Genomic DNA, 15,891 nt, shown 5'->3' with positions numbered 1-15,891 from the left:
TCTGTCAAATACATAGGGATTCTCAGTGATTGCTGTGTTAGAAAATGTCTGTTTAAGGGGAGAAGAGCTAGCAACTTAATGCAGAGCAATGTTCCCCGCGGGGCATGGTTGATTCATCTGATTTCAAATGTGTTCCAAAACATAACCATCCTGAAAGCTAAACTCTTGTGAATCAGTTAGTTGCCGGAACAGTAATGAAACCAAAATCTGCACTAAAAAGTAATAAATGTTTCTTTTAAACAGAAGTATTTAAAAATAAAAGTGAAAGGATCAATATTTTTATTTCAACTATCTTCAATAGTGAATGTAACATTAAAAACAAACCATATTTCTGATTGAAAATATAGCCCACTCCCGCAGGGAGCTCTGTGTGGGCAGATCCAGTTGCAGAATATGGCCCCATATTTGTACCATGTGATAAGAATATCAATTATTACTTTTATCCTGACTTTGTCCCAATCAGGAAAAACATCTCAAGATAATAAAGAGCTGTTCACACCAAAGAAAATCATTAGCTCTATTCTAAAGAGCACGAAGGAAAGTAATACTTTCTCACCTAATTAGCACAAAGCACCCATTGAAAAGTAAATAAATTTTCATAAAGGTCTAGATCAATACACAAATTATAGCAAAGAAGAGTTCACATTAAAGGAAGTCAAATAATTGGAAAAAATGCATCTCTTTACCTCTCCTCTCTTTTTCACTGCGTCACATTAAGGGAGAAACCTGCATAAACAATAACACAAAGTTAAGGCAATACCGCAGTGTTACATTCATCAGACCTTCATTGAATGTTGAGCCATCTCTGCTGGTCTCTTTATGTTAATTTAGGTTTTGAAGCTCGCATTAAAGCTACATAAATTTAGCATAGGTCCGTCATTGCTTGACAATGTAATTTCATTAGTTTGTAGCAACATTGTAGAAGTTGACCAGCAAGTTCAAATTAAATCATAAGATTTTTGCTTTCTTTGAGGGATAAAGAGATGTGTCTTTTAATACCAACTGTCAGAAGCTGAGTGGACACCAAAATGAAATGATCTGAATTTATTGGTTGCGAAGCACTACATGAATGCACCAGTCTGCTGAGAATCTAGCTGGATAAAAGCCCATAGCAAGGCAGCACAATGTCCGATACATCACTCCCTGATTGGTTTTGGCAATCTTGGCATTTGCCAAAGACAAACCAAAATAAACCCATAAGACTTATCTCTGTACAAATCCTGTCGCTGTTGCACAGGCCTCTCATTAAGACATGTGTCATGGAAACTTAGCAGATATGTGCTGGAAAGTACACCTGGCTTACAGATGGACATTGTTGCATTCTCCTTTGAGTGCTTGTCTGTATGCACATTCCACTTATGGTGTGCATGCACCTTGTGCCCCCCAAGATTGGAGTCTTTTTGGCCAGCAGTACTCATAAGGCATCATGCATTTTTCACTCCTCGTGCTCCATAGCAAGGGCACATAAGGCCAAAGTATGCCAGCCCCCATTCAGTTCCTTTCACAGGTTAGAGACGGAGCTCCGACTAGTCAAGAGACTGCCATCCTTTCTACTGTAGTTGATAGCTTAATTGTTTTACAGTTTAGTTTATAGTTCATAGTTAGTTATTAATTATTTTTGTTTGTTTGTCTGTTGCTTTACTACTTAGAGTTCTGTTCACCACTGGTATGGTGTTGTCCAGTTCTCCTGGATTCAGACATTGCCCCTCTGACACGGGAGCCGACTGCATGGGGGCTCCGGGGCTGGCGCACCCACTGAAAAAAAATAGTGTGTGCTCAGCACCCACCGGCAACCCCACTGATCAGCTCCTCCCACTCCCTCCCAGCGCTACCTGCCTGCTGGTGATCAGCTGTTCAGTGTCATGCAGGAGGCGTTGGGGGGAGGGGGAGGAGTGGGGGTAGGAAGAGGCAGAGCGAGGGTGGAGCATGCTTAGGGGAGGGGGCAGAATGCGCAGGAAGAGGCGGGGCAGGGTGGGGCAAAGTAGGGGTCAAGCATCCCTGGAGAAATTAGAAAGTCGGCACTTCTGGTCATGCAAGGGAGATAGCCAAGCTTCAGGTGGACACTTATAGTGCTAGGAGAATTGCATATTCCCCCAGTAAATGTACAATTTGTGGGTACATCTATGCAGTGAGCAGCAGTAAGTCTCAGAGGCTGGGTCATCAGACTTGGGCTCATGGAGCTCACGCTACAGTGCTAAAAATATCTGTGTAGACTAGGGGCTTAGGCTCTGAAGCTCCCCTCAAAGGTTTCAGAGACCAGTCTCCAGCCTGAGCTGCAAAGTCTATTGGAAGTGGATGATTTATTTTTAGCATGGTAACACCCTGTCCTCTTCGTCCCCTGACCCATGGCCCCAAAATTTATTATAAAGGTTTCCAAGATCCATTAAAAATAATAGCCAAGGCCCTCCACATCCCTATTGAGGAGGTAAAGGTATAGACACACCGGTTAGTGGACATACTTTCGGCTTCCTCGTCAGGAAAGATAACCCTCTGTATCAATGGAAATAATAGTACTATAATGGACGGCTAGTGTGTGTATATGTATCACTGCCTTATATTGTATAGAATTTGAACTATTCAACTGTGTGTCATAGGCCCCATATTACTGTAAAACTGAAGGAGAGCTTCCAGTTCAGGGGGCAGGCTCCTATGCTTTTTGAGCAAAATCTGAGTTCTAGCTGCACTTTCTGAGTGAAGTTCCAGGCCAAGATATGTTGAAAAATGGCAGCCATGGGTTCATAGATGATCACAGACTTCATATCAATACATTACAAAGCAATGTCTTAAGCATTGCAGATTGGTAAACAAGATGGAAAGGGTGGGTTCAGTACACCTTCATCTCTGACCTGTCAGGACCAGTTCAGAGACTTAATTTGGGGATAACTGACTTGATAGATCTTTCTGCCTCCATATGTCAACGCAACTTTGTAGTCCGTATACTAAGTCCATAGAATGAAAATCCTTATGAAATGTATGTTCAGAAAAATGTTAATATGCATAAATAGAAATGTAATAACTTTTTTCTAAAACACAAATGCATTTTAGCACATTGCATTTAGACTGTTGTTGCTGGTAAAACTTAATTATAAAATATTAAGACTATTGAAGGATTTGAAGATCAGTGTACATCATGGACAGAATGGCATTTTTAAAAAATAGCATATGTGAAAGAAGTATTAGAAAGAACAAATATTTGTCAAGAAAGGGATATTTGCTCTAAATATGGCTTGCAGAGAATATGCACAGGTATAAATACCCATTACAAATATTTTATATATTGAAGAAATGGGTACATACAAAATAGATGTTGATGGTGTGGAGCAGCACTGTACATACAAGCATAGAAAAGCTTGTTCAGAGCTGTAAAAGGATGTGCAAAACATGACAAAAATGCTGATAAATCAAGTATGTTAAATTAACACAGCATTCCAAGGCTGCCTTTACTGTCTGGCACCCTCTTATGGCTCTATGGAGTGCTACACCAACTCTGACAGCTTCTCCCCTTCCTGCTATCAATCATTTAGTTCTGTGTCTATCGATTTCTTGTTATGACCCCAGCCCTTTGGCCAGGCCCTTATTAGTTTCTGCCCTTTTGGGGTAATAAAGATTCAGGAGTGCCATGATCCTGGCGAAGGATGGACAGTTCCAGGCCCCTGTGTGAAGCAGATAGAATCAGTTCCTTCCAGTCCCTTGCTGTTCCCTGAGCTGCTTCCCACCTCGCCTCCTCTCTCGGCTTTCCCCAGACTCTCCTTCTGGACAGCAGACTTCTCTGGCAGCTCCTTGACAGTCTGCTCAAGGGAAGTCTGCTCAGGCTTCCCTGGCAGCCACCCCACCCCTGTGCCTGGCAGCCCTTTCCTCTTTACAGCTGTTTTGAAGCCACCCATCAACTCCAGCTAAGCAGACAGGCAATTTTCCTATTAACACTTTAGTTGCCATTATGCACAGGAAAAGTCTCAGATTTAATTCTGTGAGGAATAATTAGTTTAATAGCTGTTGTGCTATCAGTGCCACAGAAATCGACTCTTTCTCATTTGGTGGGTTCTTTAAATTGTGCAAAACTCTCCTACATAGTCAAATATTCAGAGACTTGCTGAAATCACTTGACCATTCCCAACACTGCCTACATGTAGGTTAAAATCCTGGCCCCATTGAAGTCAGCAGCAAAACTCTGATTGTCTTAAATGAGGTCAGGATTTCACCCCTACTATTCTACCGTTTTGGTAATGTATGGCAGTAGAATAAACATTAGAATTTCCCTTTTAACCCAGAACTCTTGAATTAAGGAATATACTTTACGTAAGATGACTGTGTATTTCCTTCAAGATGTTCTTTGTGCCAATATCCTTTGATGAAATCCTGGTTTGCCATGTTTTTCCTGTATTTGAGGACACTATAATTTTCAGTTGTTTTACAAATGATTACATAAGGTGATGTCTGGGCATCTTTTCATTTGTAAATGCTATGGAAGCAACGTTGTTATTATACAACCCTAGGGGATGTGGGAAGTGGGAGGATGGGGTAGTCATGCTGCCTCTCCCCCTTCCAGTTCCCAGTTGTGATTCATCTTCTGTGGAGGCCTCATTCAGCACTACATCTTCAGCCTTTTCAGCATCCATACAGGTTTAATATTAGCATGATTTTTAAATCTGAATGACGGATAATTCCATATAAGGATTAGTTTATTTATTATTGAATTGTAATGATTATCATAATTATATTAATAATTAGCAAGCTCCTAAGCCCCTTACTCAATTTTTAAATAGTGGAGTTAGAAATGCAAGATTTGGCCCAGTGATTGTATTTCTATAGTGCTACCTCCGGCCAAAGCACTGGGAATGCTGTACAAAAGAAATGAAACAAATACAGTATAATAAAATGCCACCTTCTTAAAACAAACACATAGCAGCAAGTGAAAGGGCCCAATTTTAAAAGGGCAGTAAATGGATTGAAAGGGTATGGATATAGCGATTAACACAGTGATAATAATGATCATTCTAAAACCATCTTTTTATGATAAGTGAAGAGTTTTTAAAAGCCGGGAGGAAATGAAATGAGACAGACTGCAGCGGAGAGTGAGGTCCACGCTGAAAGGGCCCCCCAAAGCAAAATTGTGATGGTCACTTTTCAGACCCAGCAGTTTATAAGTATGAATACCTACTGGAAGGATGAATGAGTAGGTCTTAAATGTAGCCAGGGAGTTGTGGCCTGATTGAGCTCTCTCACTAGTTTTACACCAGTGTAGTTTTATTGGCTTCAGTGGCATTGCTATTGATTTACACAAGTGGAAGCGAGATCAGAATCAGGCCCTTGTCTTTAAATATTGCAGAACTTTAAACATGAAGTGCTAGGGATTGTTGTTTAAAAAAAAAAGCAAGAGGTAGAACCTTCAGAAATGGAAGTGTTGAAATGCTCCACAATGTAACACCAGGTCTATCTCAGTGGATGTACTGGAGATTATAAGGGACTCTCTTCTGCTTCTCACTTAATGAACTGAAAGGCATCAGTCTGTGCTCTTGTTTTGTTTTTTTGGAATGCACTGATGTTTACTAAGGCAAGGAATAGGTGAGGAATTACAGTTTAATAAACACAATTCCTGTCCCCCCGCTTCCTTATCCGCCGAAAGAAAAGAGAAAACAAGGCTTTTCTTTAGTTGTGCTATTCAGACATAAAATGTGACTTTCACAAGTAACTTCTACAGAATAGTTTTAAACTTCTGAAATGTAAAGATGGTGTGACAGATGTCCCCATCCTGTCTGAGCTGAATTTTACCTGCGGGATAAATATTGATGATTTTAATAATTGGTGTTCTGTCTGTGTGCATCTTAACAATGAATTTCTCTGTCTTGAGCTATGCTGCATGAAAAGAGCTGATGGCAATTAGTTTGGTGTTGAAATATTACTTTTTGTAGTAGGTAGTGTCACAAGTGCTACTGCGGATTGGGCAATGGATTTGTATACAAAACATGAGTAAAAGGGCAGCACTTCTTTGGGGAGAAACCTGTGTGTGAAAGGGCCCATTGCAATCAGACAATGTGGGCCAGGTAGCAGTGAGAAGGAAGTGAGAAGCTGATCGTTGATACAGAGTGGGGAGAGTATGACCCAATGTCCATGTACGTTTGTAATAGTAATAAAAGATATTTTTGACATCTGGAATGGAATGAATGACACCAGGGAAATTCAGACACACCTCCACGTGAAGCAGGGCTTACACACAGACACACTGTTGAAGATCTTCCTTTTGAGAAGACTGGCCTTTATATGACACACACACACCAAAGCCAGTCCCAAGGAACAATTTGTACCAGTCTCAGGACTGCTTTATATTGTAGCAGCTGATAATTGCCCCAGAGACGATCAGCCAGATGTAGAACTCCCTGGCCCTCATCCCTTTCCCTGACTATGCCCAGCTGGATTCTGCAGTGTGGAGGGGTCCTTGAGTGGTATAGAGCTGCAGCAGCAGGGCTTCCTGTGCTGTACCGTGTATACCCAGCTGCTCAAACAGCCCCTTCAGCTGTTGGCAGCCAGTGTAAATTATAACAGCCTTTAGGATGCTTTAATGTATGCCAGTGATTAGATCAACACCCAGAGGGTCCCAGTATCCCTAGGAGTCCAAAAGCAGCTTAAAGCCACTAGTTATGCCCTCTCTCCTGATTTGTGCAGAGCACTTCTCAGCTCAGCCCCTGATCTGACCCATTGCCAAAATTCTGGGCAGTCATTACCAGAAAGATACTGACAAACTGAAGGAATTCCGAGAATGGCAACAAAAATTATCAGTCAGGTATAGGGATTGGTTTAGCTTGTTTAAGCAACGATTGAGAAGTATAATATAATTAGTGTGCAAACCCCTAGGACAGAGAAAAAATATTTAGGGTCACCTAAGTATATAACTAGGGGAACTGGGAAGAAGTTAGCAAAGGGGAAAGTTTAGGTTTAATATTAGGATATATTTTCTGACAATGAGTTGTATTAAACTGTGGAATAACATCACAAGGGAAAGGGTAAAAGTTCGTTCACTCCCAAGTTTAAAAGTAGATGGGGCAATACATTAATAAGTTATTGTAGAGAACTTTGCTTCACTGGCAGATGAATTAACTGAAAGCATCTAGAAAGTATTATCTATTTCTAATTTCTGTGTGAAATTATACTCTAATTGCTCCCAAATTTAAATACTGAGTGACAAATTACAACCAGAATTTATTATTATACAACTAGATTATAAACCTTTAATTTCAGATGTGAATGCTGACATAACTTCAACTATCATGTAAATGCTGCCACTTTAATTCAAAATTATGGAAGTGATTTAAGCCAAATTAGAAAACAAAAGCACTCATTCCCTTACTCTGTGTAGAATTGAGCCCAATAGGGAACATGGGATATTGCTCTGACAACACAAATTTATATTTGTGGGGTTTTTTCCACATACCTGCTTTAGCATCCCAGACTATAAAACATAACAATAGGTGCCCTAGTTATGGAGAAAGATGTAGCTAAAAGGTACAGTAGAAAAGTTCTTCATTGGCTCACTTTTTTATTTTAGAAACAAAATGTTTGGTAAACTAGGGCTGGTTTGTATAAAATTAAAGATCTTAGTAGGGCTGATCAAACAGGCTTCCTTTGTACCTGTGTATCTCCTTGAATTTATTATTCAATTTTCCATTTGTTATACTCAATATTTTTCTGTTGTATTCAAGGGACAATGCCTTTCTTGTAGCAAATGTAACCTAAGTTAGATTACCTTGAACTGCAGCCAAAAACTGTGTAGTCTAATACACAAAGCCACTGAGTTCAAATTTTGCCCTAGAGACAGGTCATTTTTTAATGAGAGATTCTTCATGTCCCTTGGGCCAAATTATGAGCTAACTGAAGTGGACCTGCAGAATTTTCTCCTTTGTGTCAAACAGATCCCTATATATTCAAAATAATTATGTTTTGCATATAATAATACTCTGTAATTCACAAAAATATTTAAACAACTTTATATTAAAAAAATAAAGTATAATCAACCAGATAGATTAGTTTCCATCACAGTTTCCAGGCTACAAATCTTCATATGAATTAAAGGATGCTTTTTGACTGGTTATAGACTTTGTCCCTGAACCTTGGTTTCAGCTAAGCAGTGCACAAATGAAGTCGGGGGCTGAGGGGAGTTACTAGGCTAGCTCTTTGTTACCATTCCATTCCCCTGATCCTCAGCCTGCTATGTGTCCCCCAGTGTAACTTACAGCAGCCCGGAGGACACTAAATTTTGCCAGCTTTCAACATCTCTATTGCAGTCAGGAATCACTGGGGATGCATGGGATCTAAAACACTACATACCCTACACCAGCACTGGGTGGGGGTCATGGTGTATAGGAGCCTTTTCACTGGTTCTTTGTCACTAGAGGATGCTACTAGACTGGCATGATCCTCTTGCACTGGACTATGCCATCCTTAGGGCTGTTTTGCTCTGGCCACATAATGTAAAATGGCCCTAGCAAAGGGGAGCATCTGATTCATTGCATCATGTCCTTGCAGTTCTGAGTGTATTTCTTTTGCTTTAACTGGAAACAGATGGGAGTCCCCCAGTGACCAAAACAACACCTGGGGCCTATTTCTTCTCCTGTTTATACTGAACTAACTCAGGAGTAACTAAATTTCAAGTTAATGGAACTGCACTAGTGTGAAACCAGTATAAGGTTTTTTGGTTTATAACTTTAGTTTTTTGGAGGGACATAAACTCTCTTGCATCCACACACACAAGTTCTTTTTTCATTTTATCTGGTGGTTTATCCCACTTGCTTTAATTAATCCACTTTGGAAGTGATGGAACTCTTTTCTGGAATGAGTTATACCAGTATAAAGACTGTGTGGATGCATACCTATTTCAAATTAGCTATGCTGCTTAAGGCAGTCTTCCACTTCTACCTCTTCACACCTGGACTAGTGAGTCTGTTTCCCTGTGTGACCTCTACTGCTCTGGGATCACCTTGACTGGCTGTCACCTCCCTGCCTAAATGCTGGCACACAGCCAGGTGCACTCCTTTGTTCACATACCTAGAGTCCATCATAACATTTGTGCACTGTACTTCCGCATGGTCCTGCCAAATGGTTCTGAACTTCTTTGCCCCCTGGGGAGAAGAGCACATCCAGTCCCATCTTAACAGGAGTACAGTGCTCTCCAATGCAAAGATTTACAACCAGCCAGCAGAAGAAATGCAGAAATGGTATTCCTGGATACAACCCAGTGCTGTGCAATGGGGCTCAAACACAAGCACAAGAATATGAAGGGCAAAAACAAGACTTCAGGTAATTCTCTCAGTACCTGCCCTTCCTATGTGGAGCTGGATTGGGTCCTCAGGCTTGGGATTCAGCTGAAGAGATCTTGACTGGTCAGGGTCTAGGGTCACTTGGGTGCCTTCCAATGCTGTGATCAAATAGTTCAGCATATACCAGGGTTCAGTGGAGGCCTCCTTGCCAAAAAAAAAAAAGGTTCCATTCCTTATAATAACCTTATACTGACATAATTAATTCTGAAATAGTTATGTCACTTCTAACGCAGATTAGTTTAAGCAGGACAAGACTCCAGATAAACTGAAAAAAAGACCTTTTGTGTGTGGATTCAAGGCAGTTTATGCCAAAACCCTTTCCTGTGTAGACAAGCACTTACTCTGGTTCCATACCAATGCAATTCCATTAAATCCAAATTAACTCTTGGTTTAATCTAGTGTAAACAACAGAAAAATAGGCCTTTGAATATTATTTTGGCCACCCGAAAGCTCCCATTTATTTCCAATAAAGCAACAGAATTACAATCAAAACTGAAAGGACAAATGTGCTAATAGAATACAATAACTCTGTGTTAAGATGCTCCCCTGTGTTAAGGCCACTCTACATCATGCTACCAGAGCAAAACAACACTAAAGATGGTATAGTTAGGTGCAGGAGGGTTGTGCCAGTATATCAGGATCCTCCAGTAACAAAGAACCAGTACAAAGGCTCCTATGTACATGGACCAGTGCTGATGTAGGGTGTGTAGCATCAGAAACCCCTTGCATCAGCAGTGATCCATGTCTGCCGTATGCCCCTTTGAGGCTGTGGATAGCTGGCAAAATTTAGAGCAACCTTTAGAATGTAGTAAGTTACACTGAGGGACACATATCTGGCTGAGGATGAGAGGAATGCAAAGGTAACAAAGAGCTAGTTTAGTACTCCCTGACTTGCACTGTACACCTGGTTAGCTGCAACCCAGGTTCATGGGCAAATTCTATAATCAGTCTGAAAGAATCCTTTAGTTCATTTAGTTAATTATCTGGATGATGGGATGGATTGCACCCTCAGCAAGTTCACGGATGACACTAAGCTGGGGGGAGAGGTAGTTATGCTGGAGGGTAGGGATAGGATACAGAGGGACCTAGATAAATTGGAGAATTGGGCCAAAAGAAATCTGATGAGGTTCATCAAGGACAAGTGCAGACCTCTACATTTAGGATGGAAGAATCCCATGCACTGCTTCAGCCTGGGGACCGACTGGCTAAACAGAAGTTCTGCAGAAAAGGACCTGGGGATTACAGTGCATGAGAAGCTGGATATGAGTCAATAGTGTGCCCTTGTTGCCAAGAAGGCTAAAGGCATATTGGGCTACATTAGTAGGAGCTTTGCCAGCAGATTGAGGAAAGTGATTATTCCCCTCTATTTGGCACTGGTGAGGCCACATCTGGAGTATTGTGTCCAGTTTTGCCCCCCCCCCCAAAAGGATGTGGACAAATTTGAGAGTCCAGCGGAGGGCAATGAAAACGATTAGGGGGCTGGGGTACATGACTTATGAGGAGAGGCTGAGGGAACTGGGCTTATTTAGTCTGCAGAAGAGTGAGGAGGGATTTGATGGCAGCCTTCAACTTCCTGAAGGGGGTTCCAAAGAGAATGGAGCTAGGCTGTTCTCAGTGGTGGTAGATGACAGAACGAGGAGTAATGGTCTCAAGTTGCAGTATGGGAGGTCTAGGTTGGATATTAGGAAAAACTATTTCACTAGGAGGATGGTGAAGTACTGGAATAGGTTACCTAGGGAAGTGGTGGAATCTCCATCCTTAGAGGTTTTTAAGGCCTCGCTTGACAAAGCCCTGGCTGAGATGATTTAGTTGGGGTTGGTCCTTCTTTGAGCAGGGGTTTGGACTAGATGACCTCCTGAGATCTCTTCCAACTCTAATCTTCTATGAGTCATTCACACTGAGCTCTGTAGTGAGAAATATAAGAAGACTCAGGAACAGAGAGTCTGGCCCAAATCCAGCTACCACATTTCCCCCCACCCTTTCTCAGTTACTGATGGTGTTCATACAGATAAGGGCCACAAATATGGATAGTCTCCATGCAGCCATGTCCTACAGTGGCTTGAATCTGAAGGTGGAGGGCGATTGGATATGTGGACCCCTACCATACACATTCAGATCCCACCATGGGGGCACAGTAGTGCTCCAGCTGCAGGCAATTACACAGGGTGTGCTCTGAGGAGTGGATTTGGCCCAAAGCATCTGCCTTGTATTTACAGAGAGTTGAAATCCTCTTAAGATGGCTTTAGATGTTAACTATTAGCTTTTTCCATCAGTGCTATTGTAGATTGATTAATTCTTACTAGTGTTTTAAAGTAAAGAGAAGAGGACGAGAGGACAACTTTCTGATCAAAACCATTGCACACAGTAAAGCTAGTTTAAAAATAGAATAGTTCAACCCCGTGGAGGGGTGGGTCAAGTTTCACTGGTATGCTCTGGCTGCTTTGTGCTGCTCCAGAAAGACAAAGCGTCCATCAACCTGCAAAACTGGGTGTGCATCATGGCTGGAGCACAGCTGTGTGTGTGAATCTGACCCAGGATAGTTAAAAAAGCTGTTTTTTTTAAAAAAAAGTAGCCCTTTAAAGGGCTCAGTTAAACATAACAGCAGCACTGCTAACTTTGCCCTCTCCTAGGATGCATACAGATCTTTGAACAGGGTTCAGGGAGCCAAATTATCTCTATTTGTGTTATGCTAGATTTTAGCCATTTAAACAGTTTAACTTTTCCTAACATTTTTCTTCTTTTAGGTATCACAGATTCAAATGGCTTAACCCTCCTTTTTCTCACAGCTTTTTAACATCTGAAATATTTTATATCAGATAAAATACTTAGAGTTCCGCCTTTTGGGATCTTTGAAATTTCTAGTGTAACAACAAAATAACATGTTCACAAGGGCTTTCTTTTTTCAGACTGTACTGTACTTCTTGACACTTTCCAAGAAGAGAAGACAAAAATATTTAATCTTCTGGGTATAACCACTGGCCAGAAAAAGACTGAGCAGGAGAGAGAGGAATATAACTTTCTTGGAGAACTTTTACTGCTGAAAGTTCCACTCAGAACTTCTATCTGAGGAAACTTTAAACACAACATCTGCTATGGAACAATTTTATTTGTTATCAGGAGATTTAGTAGAGGTTCTGTTAAGGGGAAATATATGGAACCTCTTTTGTAAAGTCTAAAGGGACCAACCAAAAGAATGCTCATTTACCTTATTCTCATTACAATAAGATAAGAAGATTATAGACCTACGGGCCAGATGTTTTTTACTGCCACAAGAAGTCCTGTTGGAGTGAGGTATTAAAGATTTTTTCTTCCTGGTAGGAGTCAGATTATAACAGGCTGTTATGCAGAGGTGTGGGAGAGAGGTTTAACAATCTTCCTGCACGTGCAAAGGCCTGTTGGAAATGCAGCCCCTCTGCCTAGGAGAACATAGGCAGTGTCCTTCTGGGACTAGAGCTGGCACTATTGAAATCAGTGGGCACTTTGTATTGGCTTCAGATGGGCACAGGATCAGGCCCTTGGTGTGCTCCAGGGGAATAGAGTGCTTGAAAGGCTATGGTACCTTCCATACCAGCCTAGAAAGTTGGGTGCAAGATGAAAGAGCTCCTCAGATGGGTTCAGCTATAACTAACGTCCAGCTGAGCTGGCTCCTCTATGAGTCCCCATCCAGATAATAAAAAACGAGTCCATAACGTAGGGTCCTTTGAGCAAAGTTCTCTACGTTTAACCCTTTCTCTGGAGATTTTTATATTAAGTAGTTATATCAGCACACATTTCACTGCCACCTTTCCCATCGTATTATACTTTGAATACCAGTCCAGTTAATAGCAATAGCTTTTGAAAAGAAAAAGAAATGAAACCTCACTCCTAGAGTGTTGGAAGAACCTTGTAATTTTGGAATCACTCTGTCTGTCCCCATGGGAAGGAGAGTGATGAAAGATCCCTTGATAGACAGAAATTCAAATTCAAACTCTGACTGAATCAGCCATGAAGAATATTAAATAGGACAGATGGCATGAAGATATCTCCATGATGTAGCTCAGCTAGAAAAAGAAAAGAAAGACCCATCAGGACAAAAGAGTTACCAGAGTAAACTCCCCTAGCCCCACTTCAAGAATCTGGGGAGTGAGTCCCCCTAGAATATCCACCAGGAGGAGAATGAGTAGGAGACCTCCCAGACATTAAGTAGTGTTTTAAATAAGTTTATTATGATTGCATTCATGGAACCATAGATGTGTATGGAAACCGATAATGACAGAGTTTCCACCCTGAAGAACTTGCAATCTAGAAGTTAAAATAAGAAACCAGAGGAGAGGAGAACACAAGAGGTTGGGTAGGGACAAGGACAAATGCAAGTATATGGTATATGGTATGCAATGATAGTATCATGCTACATATAGAACAGCCAGTGCTTGTGCCTTTCATTGTCCTGGGGTTCTACAGTCCTAGGCTCTAGGCAGCATGGTGCTAATGGGAAGATGAACAGATTCATAGAGTCCAAGATTCCAAGAAGTGACCATTGTGATCATCTAGTCTGACCTCCTGTATGACATAGGCCATGGAACTTCCCCAAATAATTCATAGAGCAGATCTTTTTGAAAAAATCCAATCTTGATTTAAAAATTGTCTGTGTTGGAGAATCCACCATGACCCCTTGGTAAATTGTTCCAATGGTTAATTACTCTCACCATTAAAAATGTATGCCTTATATCCAGTCTCAATTTGTCTAGCTTTAACTTCCAGTCAGTGGACCATGTTATACCTTTCTCTGCTAGATTGAAGAGCCCATTATTAAATATTTGTTCCTCATATAGATACTTACAGATTTTAATCAGGTCGCCCCTTAACCTTCTTTCTCTTATGATAAATAGATTTAGTTCCTTGAATCTATCACTATAAGGCATGTTTTCTAATTCTTTATTCGTTCTAATGGCTCTTCTCTGAACCCTCTCCAATTTAATAACATCCTTCTTGAATTGTGGGCACCAGAACTAGACACAGTATTCCAGCAGTGGTTGCAGTAGTGCCAAATATAGAGATAACCTCCTTGATGATGTTTCCCCATTTAAAATTACAGGGAATTTGCAGGAAGAGGAACTTTGTATCATGGGATGATACAATTTACTGGACCTGTACCCCTCTCCTATTAATCTCCTGCACAACGCCCACAGAAGTATGCAAGAAGGATTCTGTAAGGAGGAAAGGGGTTGGGTTGGTGCTATGATATCTGCTGATGTTTATCTTGAATAGATTGGTCTCCAGTGGAGCCAGCATCCATAATCTCCTGGCATTTATGCAGTCTGAAACTCTGCATACATTTATATTGGATTCAGTCTCTAATAATTTATTTTATTCTTAGAGTGTTTTCAACTCTTTGGCACAAGTGGTTTTGTCAGTGAATGATGTGGGGGGGTGGGAAATGACTTGCAGCATGAAAAGATTAAAGGATAATGTCTTAGGGGAATCATTCATTTTTCTGACTGTTCAGAGCCTCATCTTATGTATGTAGAATGTGTGTTTGGAGTATTTACCTTAACAGAATAGGGCTTGTAAAGTGCCTATTTTTTATATAGTGTCTTGCTAGTGTGACAGCTAGTAAGAGCTCAAGAGACACCGTTTTTGAAGTATGGCACTGATTAGATAAGAGAGATTCAGTGAGGAATCCACATTACATAGACAGTAAATTTTCCAAGAGCCATTTTTTTTCTCAGTGCAGCATTGTTCTCATGTGATGATGTTAATTAAATCCAGTATGTATTTAGCATACATATGTAAATACGTTTTTTAATTACTGGTTGTAACTTCCACTATTTTCAGCATTTTAGTCTCCTACCGGTTTGTCAATATTATCTTTATTTACAAAAAAAATTGGGTAACTGAAGTAGTGTATTTTTATAGCCTTATGGTTGCAACTGACCTGTAATTTACAGAATAATTACTTTCCTTCACCAGATTCTAAATGAGCTCACTATTAATTTGAGTGTGAGGTTCCAGTTACTTTTCAGGTAGTTAAAGAAAGAAAAGAAGTACGGGCTAGATTCTCTTGAGAGCAGTTTTGTGTCATTCTTGAAGCACTTGGATGGTAAATAAAGCAGAGATGCACAGGACCCCCGTGGTGTTCAGTGCAGGAGGTGGATAGTATGCACTGTTTGTGGCATGAGGTAAAATACATACTGAAGCAGTTTGTTTCACTGACCTCTTTCATCCTGTGCACTGATGGAGGCAGGGGTCCACCAGGAAGACTAGCATGTGATCATGTAGCTAAAGACCCACCCAAGTTTTCACAAGAAGGCTGTATCAGAGCTGGGACTATATCCCAGGGACAGCTGCACCCCCACTGACAGAGGAAAATGCAATCAATGAGGGTGGCTACAAACATAGGGGGAGTCTCCCATGGGAACAGCAAGAAATATTTTCACTTTTGTTTTCTGCTGGGTGTTATTTTAGTGGCATGCAACTCTGAAATCCATCAGGAACTCAATGGGAGCACAACAAGTGGAAGCTGCACCCAGGATGCACTGATTCAGTGTTTCACTTGGCAGGCCTGCCCCTACTGTTGGACAGTGCTATCGACTTCAGGATATGT

General features: G+C 41.0%; 1 protein-coding gene across 15 annotated transcripts in view; it reads left to right on the top strand.

Annotated features, from left to right (window-relative positions):
• Nucleotides 1-15,891, top strand: part of MAGI2 (membrane associated guanylate kinase, WW and PDZ domain containing 2) — a 1,181,180-nt gene that overhangs the window by 674,927 nt on the left and 490,362 nt on the right. The gene's annotated exons all lie outside the window — the stretch shown is intronic.

Source organism: Lepidochelys kempii, chromosome 1, assembly GCF_965140285.1.
Source record: "Lepidochelys kempii isolate rLepKem1 chromosome 1, rLepKem1.hap1, whole genome shotgun sequence".
NCBI lineage: Eukaryota > Metazoa > Chordata > Testudines > Cheloniidae > Lepidochelys > Lepidochelys kempii.
The sequence above is the reverse complement of the archived record's forward strand: the minus strand, read 5'-3'. Positions and strand labels throughout refer to the sequence as shown.